The following is a 13,835-nucleotide window of genomic DNA, read 5'->3' as shown; positions in this document are numbered from 1 at the left end:
GTCAAGCAGCGAGCCTAGGCCTTTTGGAAGCGAAAGGTAGCGGCAGGCACGATGTAGGGTTACAGGCCATAAGCTCAACTCTCAGAAGTGTGTATGCATGGGAGGCAGATGTCTGCTACCCACTCGGACATGGGAGTTGGAACCTAGCTACACTCCTATTGAAGAAGGATGTTGGAAATCGCTGTATTCAACTCAGATACTCGGAAGTTCAGGCCCAATGCTTACACATGCTTTTCCCACAACCTATCCCAGCCACTAACAGAAAGAGGTTAGCAGGTACGTCTACAGTCAGGCAGGATGCGGGAGGGTTCTGCCCTGTCCTCAGCTCTCACAGGGAAGCATGCCTAGAAGCCAGCTCTCAACTAGCTGCATTCTTATGACAGTGTGAAGGTAGCAGTATTCTGAGTAAGGCGGTTCCGAGATTACCACTCTACTGCACCTGGAGATACCCTCCAGGTCTGCATTGTTAACTTGCGTCTCAGAAGCCTGTGGCAAACGTCTCTGGTGAAGACCTGCGAAACTCACTCTGCAGGCAGTGTGGAACTGTGAGGGACTGAGGGTGAGCTCAACTCTCAGAAGTAAGATGCTTTTGGACAAGGCGTTCAGCTACATTCTCACGTATGGAACTTAGTATGTAGCACCTGTCTACCCCAGGAATTACTAGGCAATCGCTGGAATGAGCTTGGAGGCACTAGTCTTGTGTGCCGGGAGATTCCAATTACCTCTCCCAACACTTCCGTCAAACAGCGAGCCTAGGCCTTTTAGAAGTGAAAGGAACCAGCAGGCTGGATGGGGAGGTACAGGCCTTAAGCTCAACTCTCAGAAGTGTGTATGCAGGGGAGACAGATGTCTGCTACCCACTCTGACATGGGAGTTGGAAACTACCTACACTCTGATTGAAGAAGGCCATTGGAAATCGCTGTATTTAACTCAGATACACAGGAGTTCAGGCCCAATGCTTACACATGCTTTTCCCGCAACCTCTCTCAGCCACTAACATTAGGATGTTAGCAGCTGCGCCTACAGTCAGGCAGGATGCGGGTGGGTTCTGCCATGTCCTCAGCACTCCCAGGGAAGCATGCCTAGAAGCCAGCTCTCAACTAGCTGCATTCTTATGGCAGTGTGAAGGTAGCAGTATTCTGAGTCAGGTGGTTCCAAGATTACCACTCTACTGCACCTGGAGATACCCTCCAGGTCTGCATTGTTAACTTGCGTCTCAGAAGCCTGTGGCAAACGTCTCTGGTGAAGACCTGCAAAACTCACTCTGCAGGCAGTGTGGAACTGTGAGGGACTGAGGGTGAGCTCAACTCTCAGAAGTAAGATGCTTTTGGACAAGGCGTTCAGCTACCTTCTCACGTATGGAACTTAGTATGTATCACCAGTCTACCACACCAATTACTAGGCAATCGCTGGAATGAGCTTGGAGGCCCTAGTCTTGTGTGCCGGGAGATTCCAATTACCTCTCCCAACACTTCCGTCAAACAGCGAGCCTAGGCCTTTTAGAAGTGAAAGGAACCAGCAGGCTGGATGGGGAGGTACAGGCCTTAAGCTCAACTCTCAGAAGTGTGTATGCAGGGGAGACAGATGTCTGCTACCCACTCTGACATGGGAGTTGGAAACTAGCTACACTCTGATTGAAGAAGGCCATTGGAAATCGCTGTATTCAACTCAGATACACAGGAGTTCAGGCCCAATGCTTACACATGCTTTTCCCGCAACCTCTCTCAGCCACTAACATTAGGATGTTAGCAGCTGCGCCTACAGTCAGGCAGGATGCGGGTGGGTTCTGCCCTGTCCTCAGCACTCCCAGGGAAGCATGCCTAGAAGCCAGCTCTCAACTAGCTGCATTCTTATGGCAGTGTGAAGGTAGCAGTATTCTGAGTAAGGAGGTTCCCAGATTACCACTCTACTGCACCTGGAGATACCCTCCAGGTCTGCATTGTTAACTTGCGTCTCAGAAGCCTCTGCCAAACGTCTCTGGTGAAGACGTCCGAAACTCACTCTGCAGGCAGTGTGGAACTGTGAGGGACTGAGGGTGAGCTCAACTCTCAGAAGTAAGATGTTTTTGGACAAGGCGTTCAACTACCTACTCACGTATGGAACTTAGTATGTAGCACCAGTCTACCCCAGGAATTACTAGGAAATCGCTTGATTGAGCTTGGAGGCACTCGTCTTGTGTGCCGGGAGATTCCAGTTACCTCTCCCAACACTTGCGTCAAGCAGCGAGCCTAGGCATTTTGGAAGCGAAAGGTAGCGGCAGGCAGGATGTTGGGTTACAGGCCATAAGCTCAACTCTCAGAAGTGTTTATGCCTGGGAGGCAGATGTCTGCTACCCACTCGGACATGGGAGTTGGAACCTAGCTACACTCCTATTGAAGAAGGACTTTGGAAATCGCTGTATTCAACTCAGATACACGGGAGTTCAGGCCCAATGCTTTCACATGCTTTTCCCACAAACTATCCCAGCCACTAACAGAAGGAGGTTAGCAGGTAAGTCTACAGTCAGGCAGGATGCGGGAGGGTCCTGCCTGTCCTCAGCTCTCACAGGGAAGCATGCCTTGAAGCCAGCTCTCAACTAGCTGCATTCTTATGACAGTGTGAAGGTAGCAGTATTCTCAGTAAGGAGGTTCCCAGATTACCACTCTACTGCACCTGGAGATACCCTCCACGTCTGCATTGTTAACTTGCGTCTCAGAAGCCTGTGGCAAACGTCTCTGGTGAAGACCTGAGAAACTCACTCTGCAGGCAGTGTGGAACTGTGAGGGACTGAGGGTCAGCTCAACTCTCAGCAGTAAGATGTTTTTGGACAAGGCGTTCAAATACCTACTCACGTATGGAACTTAGTATGTAGCACAAGTCTACCCCAGGAATTACTGGGAAATCGCTTGATTGAGCTTGGAGGCACTCGTCTTGTGTGCCGGGAGATTCCAATTACCTCTCTCAACACTTGCGTCAAGCAGCGAGCCTAGGCCTTTTGGAAGCGAAAGGTAGCGGCAGGCACGATGTAGGGTTACAGGCCATAAGCTCAACTCTCAGAAGTGTGTATGCATGGGAGGCAGATGTCTGCTACCCACTCGGACATGGGAGTTGGAACCTAGCTACACTCCTATTGAAGAAGGATGTTGGAAATCGCTGTATTCAACTCAGATACTCGGGAGTTCAGGCCCAATGCTTACACATGCTTTTCCCACAACCTATCCCAGCCACTAACAGAAGGAGGTTAGCAGGTACGTCTACATTCAGGCAGGATGCGGGAGGGTCCTGCCCTGTCCTCAGCTCTCACAGGGAAGCATGCCTAGAAGCCAGCTCTCAACTAGCTGCATTCTTATGACAGTGTGAAGGTAGCAGTATTCTGAGTAAGGCGGTTCCGAGATTACCACTCTACTGCACCTGGAGATACCCTCCAGGTCTGCATTGTTAACTTGCGTCTCAGAAGCCTGTGGCAAACGTCTCTGGTGAAGACGTGCGAAACTCACTCTGCAGGCAGTGTGGAACTGTGAGGGACTGAGGGTGAGCTCAACTCTCAGAAGTAAGATGCTTTTGGACAAGGCGTTCAGCTACATTCTCACGTATGGAACTTAGTATGTAGCACCTGTCTACCCCAGGAATTACTAGGCAATCGCTGGAATGACCTTGGAGGCACTAGTCTTGTGTGCCGGGAGATTCCAATTACCTCTCCCAACACTTCCGTCAAACAGCGAGCCTAGGGCTTTTAGAAGTGAAAGGAACCAGCAGGCTGGATGGGGAGGTACAGGCCTTAAGCTCAACTCTCAGAAGTGTGTATGCAGGGGAGACAGATGTCTGCTACCCACTCTGACATGGGAGTTGGAAACTAGCTACACTCTGATTGAAGAAGGCCATTGGAAATCGCTGTATTCAACTCAGATACACAGGAGTTCAGGCCCAATGCTTACACATGCTTTTCCCGAACCTCTCTCAGCCACTAATATTAGGATGTTAGCAGCTGCGCCTACAGTCAGGCAGGATGAGGGTGGGTTCTGCCCTGTCCTCAGCACTCCCAGGGAAGCATGCCTAGAAGCCAGCTCTCAACTAGCTGCATTCTTATGGCAGTGTGAAGGTAGCAGTATTCTGAGTCAGGAGGTTCCAAGATTACCACTCTACTGCACCTGGAGATACCCTCCAGGTCTGCATTGTTAACTTGCGTCTCAGAAGCCAGTGGCAAACGTCTCTGGTGAAGACGTCCGAAACTCACTCTGCAGGCAGTGTGGAACTGTGAGGGACTGAGGGTCAGCTCAACTCTCAGCAGTAAGATGTTTTTGGACAAGGCGTTCAAATACCTACTCACGTATGGAACTTAGTATGTAGCACAAGTCTACCCCAGGAATTACTGGGAAATCGCTTGATTGAGCTTGGAGGCACTCGTCTTGTGTGCCGGGGGATTCCAATTACCTCTCTCAACACTTGCGTCAAGCAGCGAGCCTAGGCCTTTTGGAAGCGAAAGGTAGCGGCAGGCACGATGTAGGGTTACAGGCCATAAGCTCAACTCTCAGAAGTGTGTATGCATGGGAGGCAGATGTCTGCTACCCACTCGGACATGGGAGTTGGAACCTAGCTACACTCCTATTGAAGAAGGATGTTGGAAATCGCTGTATTCAACTCAGATACTCGGGAGTTCAGGCCCAATGCTTACACATGCTTTTCCCACAACCTATCCCAGCCACTAACAGAAGGAGGTTAGCAGGTACGTCTACAGTCAGGCAGGATGCGGGAGGGTTCTGCCCTGTCCTCAGCTCTCACAGGGAAGCATGCCTAGAAGCCAGCTCTCAACTAGCTGCATTCTTATGACAGTGTGAAGGTAGCAGTATTCTGAGTAAGGCGGTTCCGAGATTACCACTCTACTGCACCTGGAGATACCCTCCAGGTCTGCATTGTTAACTTGCGTCTCAGAAGCCTGTGGCAAACGTCTCTGGTGAAGACGTGCGAAACTCACTCTGCAGGCAGTGTGGAACTGTGAGGGACTGAGGGTGAGCTCAACTCTCAGAAGTAAGATGCTTTTGGACAAGGCGTTCAGCTACATTCTCACGTATGGAACTTAGTATGTAGCACCTGTCTACCCCAGGAATTACTGGGAAATCGCTGGATTGAGCTTGGAGGCACTAGTCTTGTTGCCGGGAGATTCCAGTTACCTCTCCCAACACTTCGGTTAAGCAGCGAGCCTAGGCCTTTTGGAAGCGAAAGCTAGCTGCAGGCAGGAGGTAGGGATACAGGCCATAAATTCAACTCTCAGAAGTGTGTATGCATGGGAGGCAGATGTCTGCTACCCACTCGTACATGCGAGTGGGAACCTACTACACTCTGATGAAAAAGGACTTTGGAAATCGCTGTATTCAACTCAGATACACGTGGGTTCAGGCACAACGATTCCACATGCTTTTCTCACAACCTTTCCCTGCCACTAACATGAGGACGTTAGCAGCTCCTTCTACAGTCAAGCAGGATGCGGGAGGGTTGTGCCCTGTCCTTAGCTCTCACAGGGAAGCATGTCTTGAAGCCAGCGGTCAACTAGCTGCATACTTATGGCAGGGTCAAGGTAGCAGTATTCTGAGACAGGAGGTTCCCAGATTACCACTCTACTGCACCTGGAGATACCCTCCAGGTCTGCATTGTTAACTTGCGTCTCAGAGGCCTCTGGCAAACGTCTCTGGTGAAGACGTGCGAAACTCACTCTGCAGGCAGTGTGGAACTGTGAGGGACTGAGGGTCAGCTCAACTCTCAGCAGTAAGATGTTTTTGGACAAGGCGTTCAAACACCTACTCACGTATGGAACTTAGTATGTAGCACCAGTCTACCCCAGGAATTACTAAGAAATCGCTTGATTGAGCTTGGAGGCACTCGTCTTGTGTGCCGGGAGATTCCAATTACCTCTCCCAACACTTGCGTCAAGCAGCGAGCCTAGGCCTTTTGGAAGCGAAAGGTAGCGGCAGGCACGATGTAGGGTTACAGGCCATAAGCTCAACTCTCAGAAGTGTGTATGCATGGGAGGCAGATGTCTGCTACCCACTCGGACATGGGAGTTGGAACCTAGCTACACTCCTATTGAAGAAGGATGTTGGAAATCGCTGTATTCAACTCAGATACTCGGGAGTTCAGGCCCAATGCTTACACATGCTTTTCCCACAACCTATCCCAGCCACTAACATTAGGATGTTAGCAGCTGCGCCTACAGTCAGGCAGGATGCGGGAGGGTTCTGCCCTGTCCTCAGCTCTCACAGGGAAGCATGCCTTGAAGCCAGCTCTCAACTAGCTGCATTCTTATGACAGTGTGAAGGTAGCAGTATTCTGAGTAAGGCGGTTCCGAGATTACCACTCTACTGCACCTGGAGATACCCTCCAGGTCTGCATTGTTAACTTGCGTCTCAGAAGCCGGTGGCAAACGTCTCTGGTGAAGACGTCCGAAACTCACTCTGCAGGCAGTGTGGAACTGTGAGGGACTGAGGGTCAGCTCAACTCTCAGCAGTAAGATGTTTTTGGACAAGGCGTTCAAATACCTACTCACGTATGGAACTTAGTATGTAGCACAATCTACCCCAGGAATTACTGGGAAATCGCTTGATTGAGCTTGGAGGCACTCGTCTTGTGTGCCGGGAGATTCCAATTACCTCTCTCAACACTTGCGTCAAGCAGCGAGCCTAGGCCTTTTGGAAGCGAAAGGTAGCGGCAGGCACGATGTAGGGTTACAGGCCATAAGCTCAACTCTCAGAAGTGTGTATGCATGGGAGGCAGATGTCTGCTACCCACTCGGACATGGGAGTTGGAACCTAGCTACACTCCTATTGAAGAAGGATGTTGGAAATCGCTGTATTCAACTCAGATACTCGGAAGTTCAGGCCCAATGCTTACACATGCTTTTCCCACAACCTATCCCAGCCACTAACAGAAGGAGGTTAGCAGGTACGTCTACAGTCAGGCAGGATGCGGGAGGGTCCTGCCCTGTCCTCAGCTCTCACAGGGAAGCATGCCTAGAAGCCAGCTCTCAACTAGCTGCATTCTTATGACAGTGTGAAGGTAGCAGTATTCTGAGTAAGGCGGTTCCGAGATTACCACTCTACTGCACCTGGAGATACCCTCCAAGTCTGCATTGTTAACTTGCGTCTCAGAAGCCTGTGGCAAACGTCTCTGGTGAAGACGTGCGAAACTCACTCTGCAGGCAGTGTGGAACTGTGAGGGACTGAGGGTGAGCTCAACTCTCAGAAGTAAGATGCTTTTGGACAAGGCGTTCAGCTACATTCTCACGTATGGAACTTAGTATGTAGCACCAGTCTACCCCAGGAATTACTAGGCAATCGCTGGAATGACCTTGGAGGCACTAGTCTTGTGTGCCGGGAGATTCCAATTACCTCTCCCAACACTTCCGTCAAACAGCGAGCCTAGGCCTTTTAGAAGTGAAAGGAACCAGCAGGCTGGATGGGGAGGTACAGGCCTTAAGCTCAACTCTCAGAAGTGTGTATGCAGGGGAGACAGATGTCTGCTACCCACTCTGACATGGGAGTTGGAAACTACCTACACTCTGATTGAAGAAGGCCATTGGAAATCGCTGTATTTAACTCAGATACACAGGAGTTCAGGCCCAATGCTTACACATGCTTTTCCCGCAACCTCTCTCAGCCACTAACATTAGGATGTTAGCAGCTGCGCCTACAGTCAGGCAGGATGCGGGTGGGTTCTGCCCTGTCCTCAGCACTCCCAGGGAAGCATGCCTAGAAGCCAGCTCTCAACTAGCTGCATTCTTATGGCAGTGTGAAGGTAGCAGTATTCTGAGTCAGGAGGTTCCAAGATTACCACTCTACTGCACCTGGAGATACCCTCCAGGTCTGCATTGTTAACTTGCGTCTCAGAAGCCTGTGGCAAACGTCTCCGGTGAAGACCTGCGAAACTCACTCTGCAGGCAGTGTGGAACTGTGAGGGACTGAGGGTGAGCTCAACTCTCAGAAGTAAGATGCTTTTGGACAAGGCGTTCAGCTACCTTCTCACGTATGGAACTTAGTATGTAGCACCAGTCTACCACACGAATTACTAGGCAATCGCTGGAATGAGCTTGGAGGCCCTAGTCTTGTGTGCCGGGAGATTCCAATTACCTCTCCCAACACTTCCGTCAAACAGCGAGCCTAGGCCTTTTAGAAGTGAAAGGAACCAGCAGGCTGGATGGGGAGGTACAGGCCTTAAGCTCAACTCTCAGAAGTGTGTATGCAGGGGAGACAGATGTCTGCTACCCACTCTGACATGGGAGTTGGAAACTAGCTACACTCTGATTGAAGAAGGCCATTGGAAATCGCTGTATTCAACTCAGATACACAGGAGTTCAGGCCCAATGCTTACACATGCTTTTCCCGCAACCTCTCTCAGCCACTAACATTAGGATGTTAGCAGCTGCGCCTACAGTCAGGCAGGATGCGGGTGGGTTCTGCCCTGTCCTCAGCACTCCCAGGGAAGCATGCCTAGAAGCCAGCTCTCAACTAGCTGCATTCTTATGGCAGTGTGAAGGTAGCAGTATTCTGAGTCAGGAGGTTCCAAGATTACCACTCTACTGCACCTGGAGATACCCTCCAGGTCTGCATTGTTAACTTGCGTCTCAGAAGCCGGTGGCAAACGTCTCTGGTGAAGACGTCCGAAACTCACTCTGCAGGCAGTGTGGAACTGTGAGGGACTGAGGGTCAGCTCAACTCTCAGCAGTAAGATGTTTTTGGACAAGGCGTTCAAATACCTACTCACGTATGGAACTTAGTATGTAGCACAAGTCTACCCCAGGAATTACTGGGAAATCGCTTGATTGAGCTTGGAGGCACTCGTCTTGTGTGCCGGGAGATTCCAATTACCTCTCTCAACACTTGCGTCAAGCAGCGAGCCTAGGCCTTTTGGAAGCGAAAGGTAGCGGCAGGCACGATGTAGGGTTACAGGCCATAAGCTCAACTCTCAGAAGTGTGTATGCATGGGAGGCAGATGTCTGCTACCCACTCGGACATGGGAGTTGGAACCTAGCTACACTCCTATTGAAGAAGGATGTTGGAAATCGCTGTATTCAACTCAGATACTCGGGAGTTCAGGCCCAATGCTTACACATGCTTTTCCCACAACCTATCCCAGCCACTAACAGAAGGAGGTTAGCAGGTACGTCTACAGTCAGGCAGGATGCGGGAGGGTTCTGCCCTGTCCTCAGCTCTCACAGGGAAGCATGCCTAGAAGCCAGCTCTCAACTAGCTGCATTCTTATGACAGTGTGAAGGTAGCAGTATTCTGAGTAAGGCGGTTCCGAGATTACCACTCTACTGCACCTGGAGATACCCTCCAGGTCTGCATTGTTAACTTGCGTCTCAGAAGCCTGTGGCAAACGTCTCTGGTGAAGACGTGCGAAACTCACTCTGCAGGCAGTGTGGAACTGTGAGGGACTGAGGGTGAGCTCAACTCTCAGAAGTAAGATGCTTTTGGACAAGGCGTTCAGCTACATTCTCACGTATGGAACTTAGTATGTAGCACCTGTCTACCCCAGGAATTACTGGGAAATCGCTGGATTGAGCTTGGAGGCACTAGTCTTGTTGCCGGGAGATTCCAGTTACCTCTCCCAACACTTCGGTTAAGCAGCGAGCCTAGGCCTTTTGGAAGCGAAAGCTAGCTGCAGGCAGGAGGTAGGGATACAGGCCATAAATTCAACTCTCAGAAGTGTGTATGCATGGGAGGCAGATGTCTGCTACCCACTCGTACATGCGAGTGGGAACCTACTACACTCTGATGAAAAAGGACTTTGGAAATCGCTGTATTCAACTCAGATACACGTGGGTTCAGGCACAACGATTCCACATGCTTTTCTCACAACCTTTCCCTGCCACTAACATGAGGACGTTAGCAGCTCCTTCTACAGTCAAGCAGGATGCGGGAGGGTTGTGCCCTGTCCTTAGCTCTCACAGGGAAGCATGTCTTGAAGCCAGCGGTCAACTAGCTGCATACTTATGGCAGGGTCAAGGTAGCAGTATTCTGAGACAGGAGGTTCCCAGATTACCACTCTACTGCACCTGGAGATACCCTCCAGGTCTGCATTGTTAACTTGCGTCTCAGAGGCCTCTGGCAAACGTCTCTGGTGAAGACGTGCGAAACTCACTCTGCAGGCAGTGTGGAACTGTGAGGGACTGAGGGTCAGCTCAACTCTCAGCAGTAAGATGTTTTTGGACAAGGCGTTCAAACACCTACTCACGTATGGAACTTAGTATGTAGCACCAGTCTACCCCAGGAATTACTAAGAAATCGCTTGATTGAGCTTGGAGGCACTCGTCTTGTGTGCCGGGAGATTCGAATTACCTCTCCCAACACTTGCGTCAAGCAGCGAGCCTAGGCCTTTTGGAAGCGAAAGGTAGCGGCAGGCACGATGTAGGGTTACAGGCCATAAGCTCAACTCTCAGAAGTGTGTATGCATGGGAGGCAGATGTCTGCTACCCACTCGGACATGGGAGTTGGAACCTAGCTACACTCCTATTGAAGAAGGATGTTGGAAATCGCTGTATTCAACTCAGATACTCGGGAGTTCAGGCCCAATGCTTACACATGCTTTTCCCACAACCTATCCCAGCCACTAACATTAGGATGTTAGCAGCTGCGCCTACAGTCAGGCAGGATGCGGGAGGGTTCTGCCCTGTCCTCAGCTCTCACAGGGAAGCATGCCTTGAAGCCAGCTCTCAACTAGCTGCATTCTTATGACAGTGTGAAGGTAGCAGTATTCTGAGTAAGGCGGTTCCGAGATTACCACTCTACTGCACCTGGAGATACCCTCCAGGTCTGCATTGTTAACTTGCGTCTCAGAAGCCGGTGGCAAACGTCTCTGGTGAAGACGTCCGAAACTCACTCTGCAGGCAGTGTGGAACTGTGAGGGACTGAGGGTCAGCTCAACTCTCAGCAGTAAGATGTTTTTGGACAAGGCGTTCAAATACCTACTCACGTATGGAACTTAGTATGTAGCACAATCTACCCCAGGAATTACTGGGAAATCGCTTGATTGAGCTTGGAGGCACTCGTCTTGTGTGCCGGGAGATTCCAATTACCTCTCTCAACACTTGCGTCAAGCAGCGAGCCTAGGCCTTTTGGAAGCGAAAGGTAGCGGCAGGCACGATGTAGGGTTACAGGCCATAAGCTCAACTCTCAGAAGTGTGTATGCATGGGAGGCAGATGTCTGCTACCCACTCGGACATGGGAGTTGGAACCTAGCTACACTCCTATTGAAGAAGGATGTTGGAAATCGCTGTATTCAACTCAGATACTCGGGAGTTCAGGCCCAATGCTTACACATGCTTTTCCCACAACCTATCCCAGCCACTAATATTAGGATGTTAGCAGCTGCGCCTACAGTCAGGCAGGATGCGGGAGGGTTCTGCCCTGTCCTCAGCTCTCACAGGGAAGCATGCCTAGAAGCCAGCTCTCAACTAGCTGCATTCTTATGACAGTGTGAAGGTAGCAGTATTCTGAGTAAGGCGGTTCCGAGATTACCACTCTACTGCACCTGGAGATACCCTCCAGGTCTGCATTGTTAACTTGCGTCTCAGAAGCCTGTGGCAAACGTCTCTGGTGAAGACGTGCGAAACTCACTCTGCAGGCAGTGTGGAACTGTGAGGGACTGAGGGTGAGCTCAACTCTCAGAAGTAAGATGCTTTTGGACAAGGCGTTCAGCTACATTCTCACGTATGGAACTTAGTATGTAGCACCTGTCTACCCCAGGAATTACTAGGCAATCGCTGGAATGCGCTTGGAGGCACTAGTCTTGTGTGCCGGGAGATTCCAATTACCTCTCCCAACACTTCCGTCAAACAGCGAGCCTAGGCCTTTTAGAAGTGAAAGGAACCAGCAGGCTGGATGGGGAGGTACAGGCCTTAAGCTCAACTCTCAGAAGTGTGTATGCAGGGGAGACAGATGTCTGCTACCCACTCTGACATGGGAGTTGGAAACTAGCTACACTCTGATTGAAGAAGGCCATTGGAAATCGCTGTATTCAACTCAGATACACAGGAGTTCAGGCCCAATGCTTACACATGCTTTTCCCGCAACCTCTCTCAGCCACTAACATTAGGATGTTAGCAGCTGCGCCTACAGTCAGGAAGGATGCGGGTGGGTTCTGCCATGTCCTCAGCACTCCCAGGGAAGCATGCCTAGAAGCCAGCTCTCAACTAGCTGCATTCTTATGGCAGTGTGAAGGTAGCAGTATTCTGAGTCAGGAGGTTCCAAGATTACCACTCTACTGCACCTGGAGATACCCTCCAGGTCTGCATTGTTAACTTGCGTCTCAGAAGCCTCTGGCAAACGTCTCTGGTGAAGACGTCCGAAACTCACTCTGCAGGCAGTGTGGAACTGTGAGGGACTGAGGGTCAGCTCTACTCTCAGCAGTAAGATGTTTTTGGACAAGGCGTTCAAATACCAACTCACGTATGGAACTTAGTATGTAGCACAAGTCTACCCCAGGAATTACTGGGAAATCGCTTGATTGAGCTTGGAGGCACTCGTCTTGTGTGCCGGGAGATTCCAATTACCTCTCTCAACACTTGCGTCAAGCAGCGAGCCTAGGCCTTTTGGAAGCGAAAGGTAGCGGCAGGCACGATGTAGGGTTACAGGCCATAAGCTCAACTCTCAGAAGTGTGTATGCCTGGGAGGCAGATGTCTGCTACCCACTCGGACATGGGAGTTGGAACCTAGCTACACTCCTATTGAAGAAGGACTTTGGAAATCGCTGTATTCAACTCAGATACACGGGAGTTCAGGCCCAATGCTTACACATGCTTTTCCCACAAACTATCCCAGCCACTAACAGAAGGAGGTTAGCAGGTAAGTCTACAGTCAGGCAGGATGCGGGAGGGTCCTGCCCTGTCCTCAGCTCTCACAGGGAAGCATGCCTTGAAGCCAGCTCTCAACTAGCTGCATTCTTATGACAGTGTGAAGGTAGCAGTATTCTGAGTAAGGAGGTTCCCAGATTACCACTCTACTGCACCTAGAGATACCCTCCAGGTCTGCATTGTTAACTTGCGTCTCAGAGGCCTCTGGCAAACGTCTCTGGTGAAGACGTGCGAAACTCGCTCTGCAGGCAGTGTGGAACTGTGAGGGACTGAGGGTCAGCTCAACTCTCAGCAGTAAGATGCTTTTGGACAAGGCGTTCAAATACCTACTCACGTATGGAACTTAGTATGTAGCACCAGTCTACCCCAGTAAATACTGGGAAATCGCTGGATTGAGCTTGGAGGCACTAGTCTTGTTGCCGGGAGATTCCAGTTACCTCTCCCAACACTTCGGTTAAGCAGCGAGCCTAGGCCTTTTGGAAGCGAAAGCTAGCTGCAGGCAGGAGGTAGGGATACAGGCCATAAATTCAACTCTCAGAAGTGTGTATGCATGGGAGGCAGATGTCTGCTACCCACTCGTACATGCGAGTGGGAACCTACTACACTCTGATGAAAAAGGACTTTGGAAATCGCTGTATTCAACTCAGATACACGTGGGTTCAGGCACAACGATTCCACATGCTTTTCTCACAACCTTTCCCTGCCACTAACATGAGGACGTTAGCAGCTCCTTCTACAGTCAAGCAGGATGCGGGAGGGTTGTGCCCTGTCCTTAGCTCTCACAGGGAAGCATGTCTTGAAGCCAGCGGTCAACTAGCTGCATACTTATGGCAGGGTCAAGGTAGCAGTATTCTGAGACAGGAGGTTCCCAGATTACCACTCTACTGCACCTGGAGATACCCTCCAGGTCTGCATTGTTAACTTGCGTCTCAGAGGCCTCTGGCAAACGTCTCTGGTGAAGACGTGCGAAACTCACTCTGCAGGCAGTGTGGAACTGTGAGGGACTGAGGGTCAG

The sequence above is a fragment of the Canis lupus genome, chromosome 27, assembly GCF_048164855.1.
Source record: "Canis lupus baileyi chromosome 27, mCanLup2.hap1, whole genome shotgun sequence".
Classification (NCBI taxonomy): domain Eukaryota; kingdom Metazoa; phylum Chordata; class Mammalia; order Carnivora; family Canidae; genus Canis; species Canis lupus.
The sequence above is the reverse complement of the archived record's forward strand: the minus strand, read 5'-3'. Positions refer to the sequence as shown.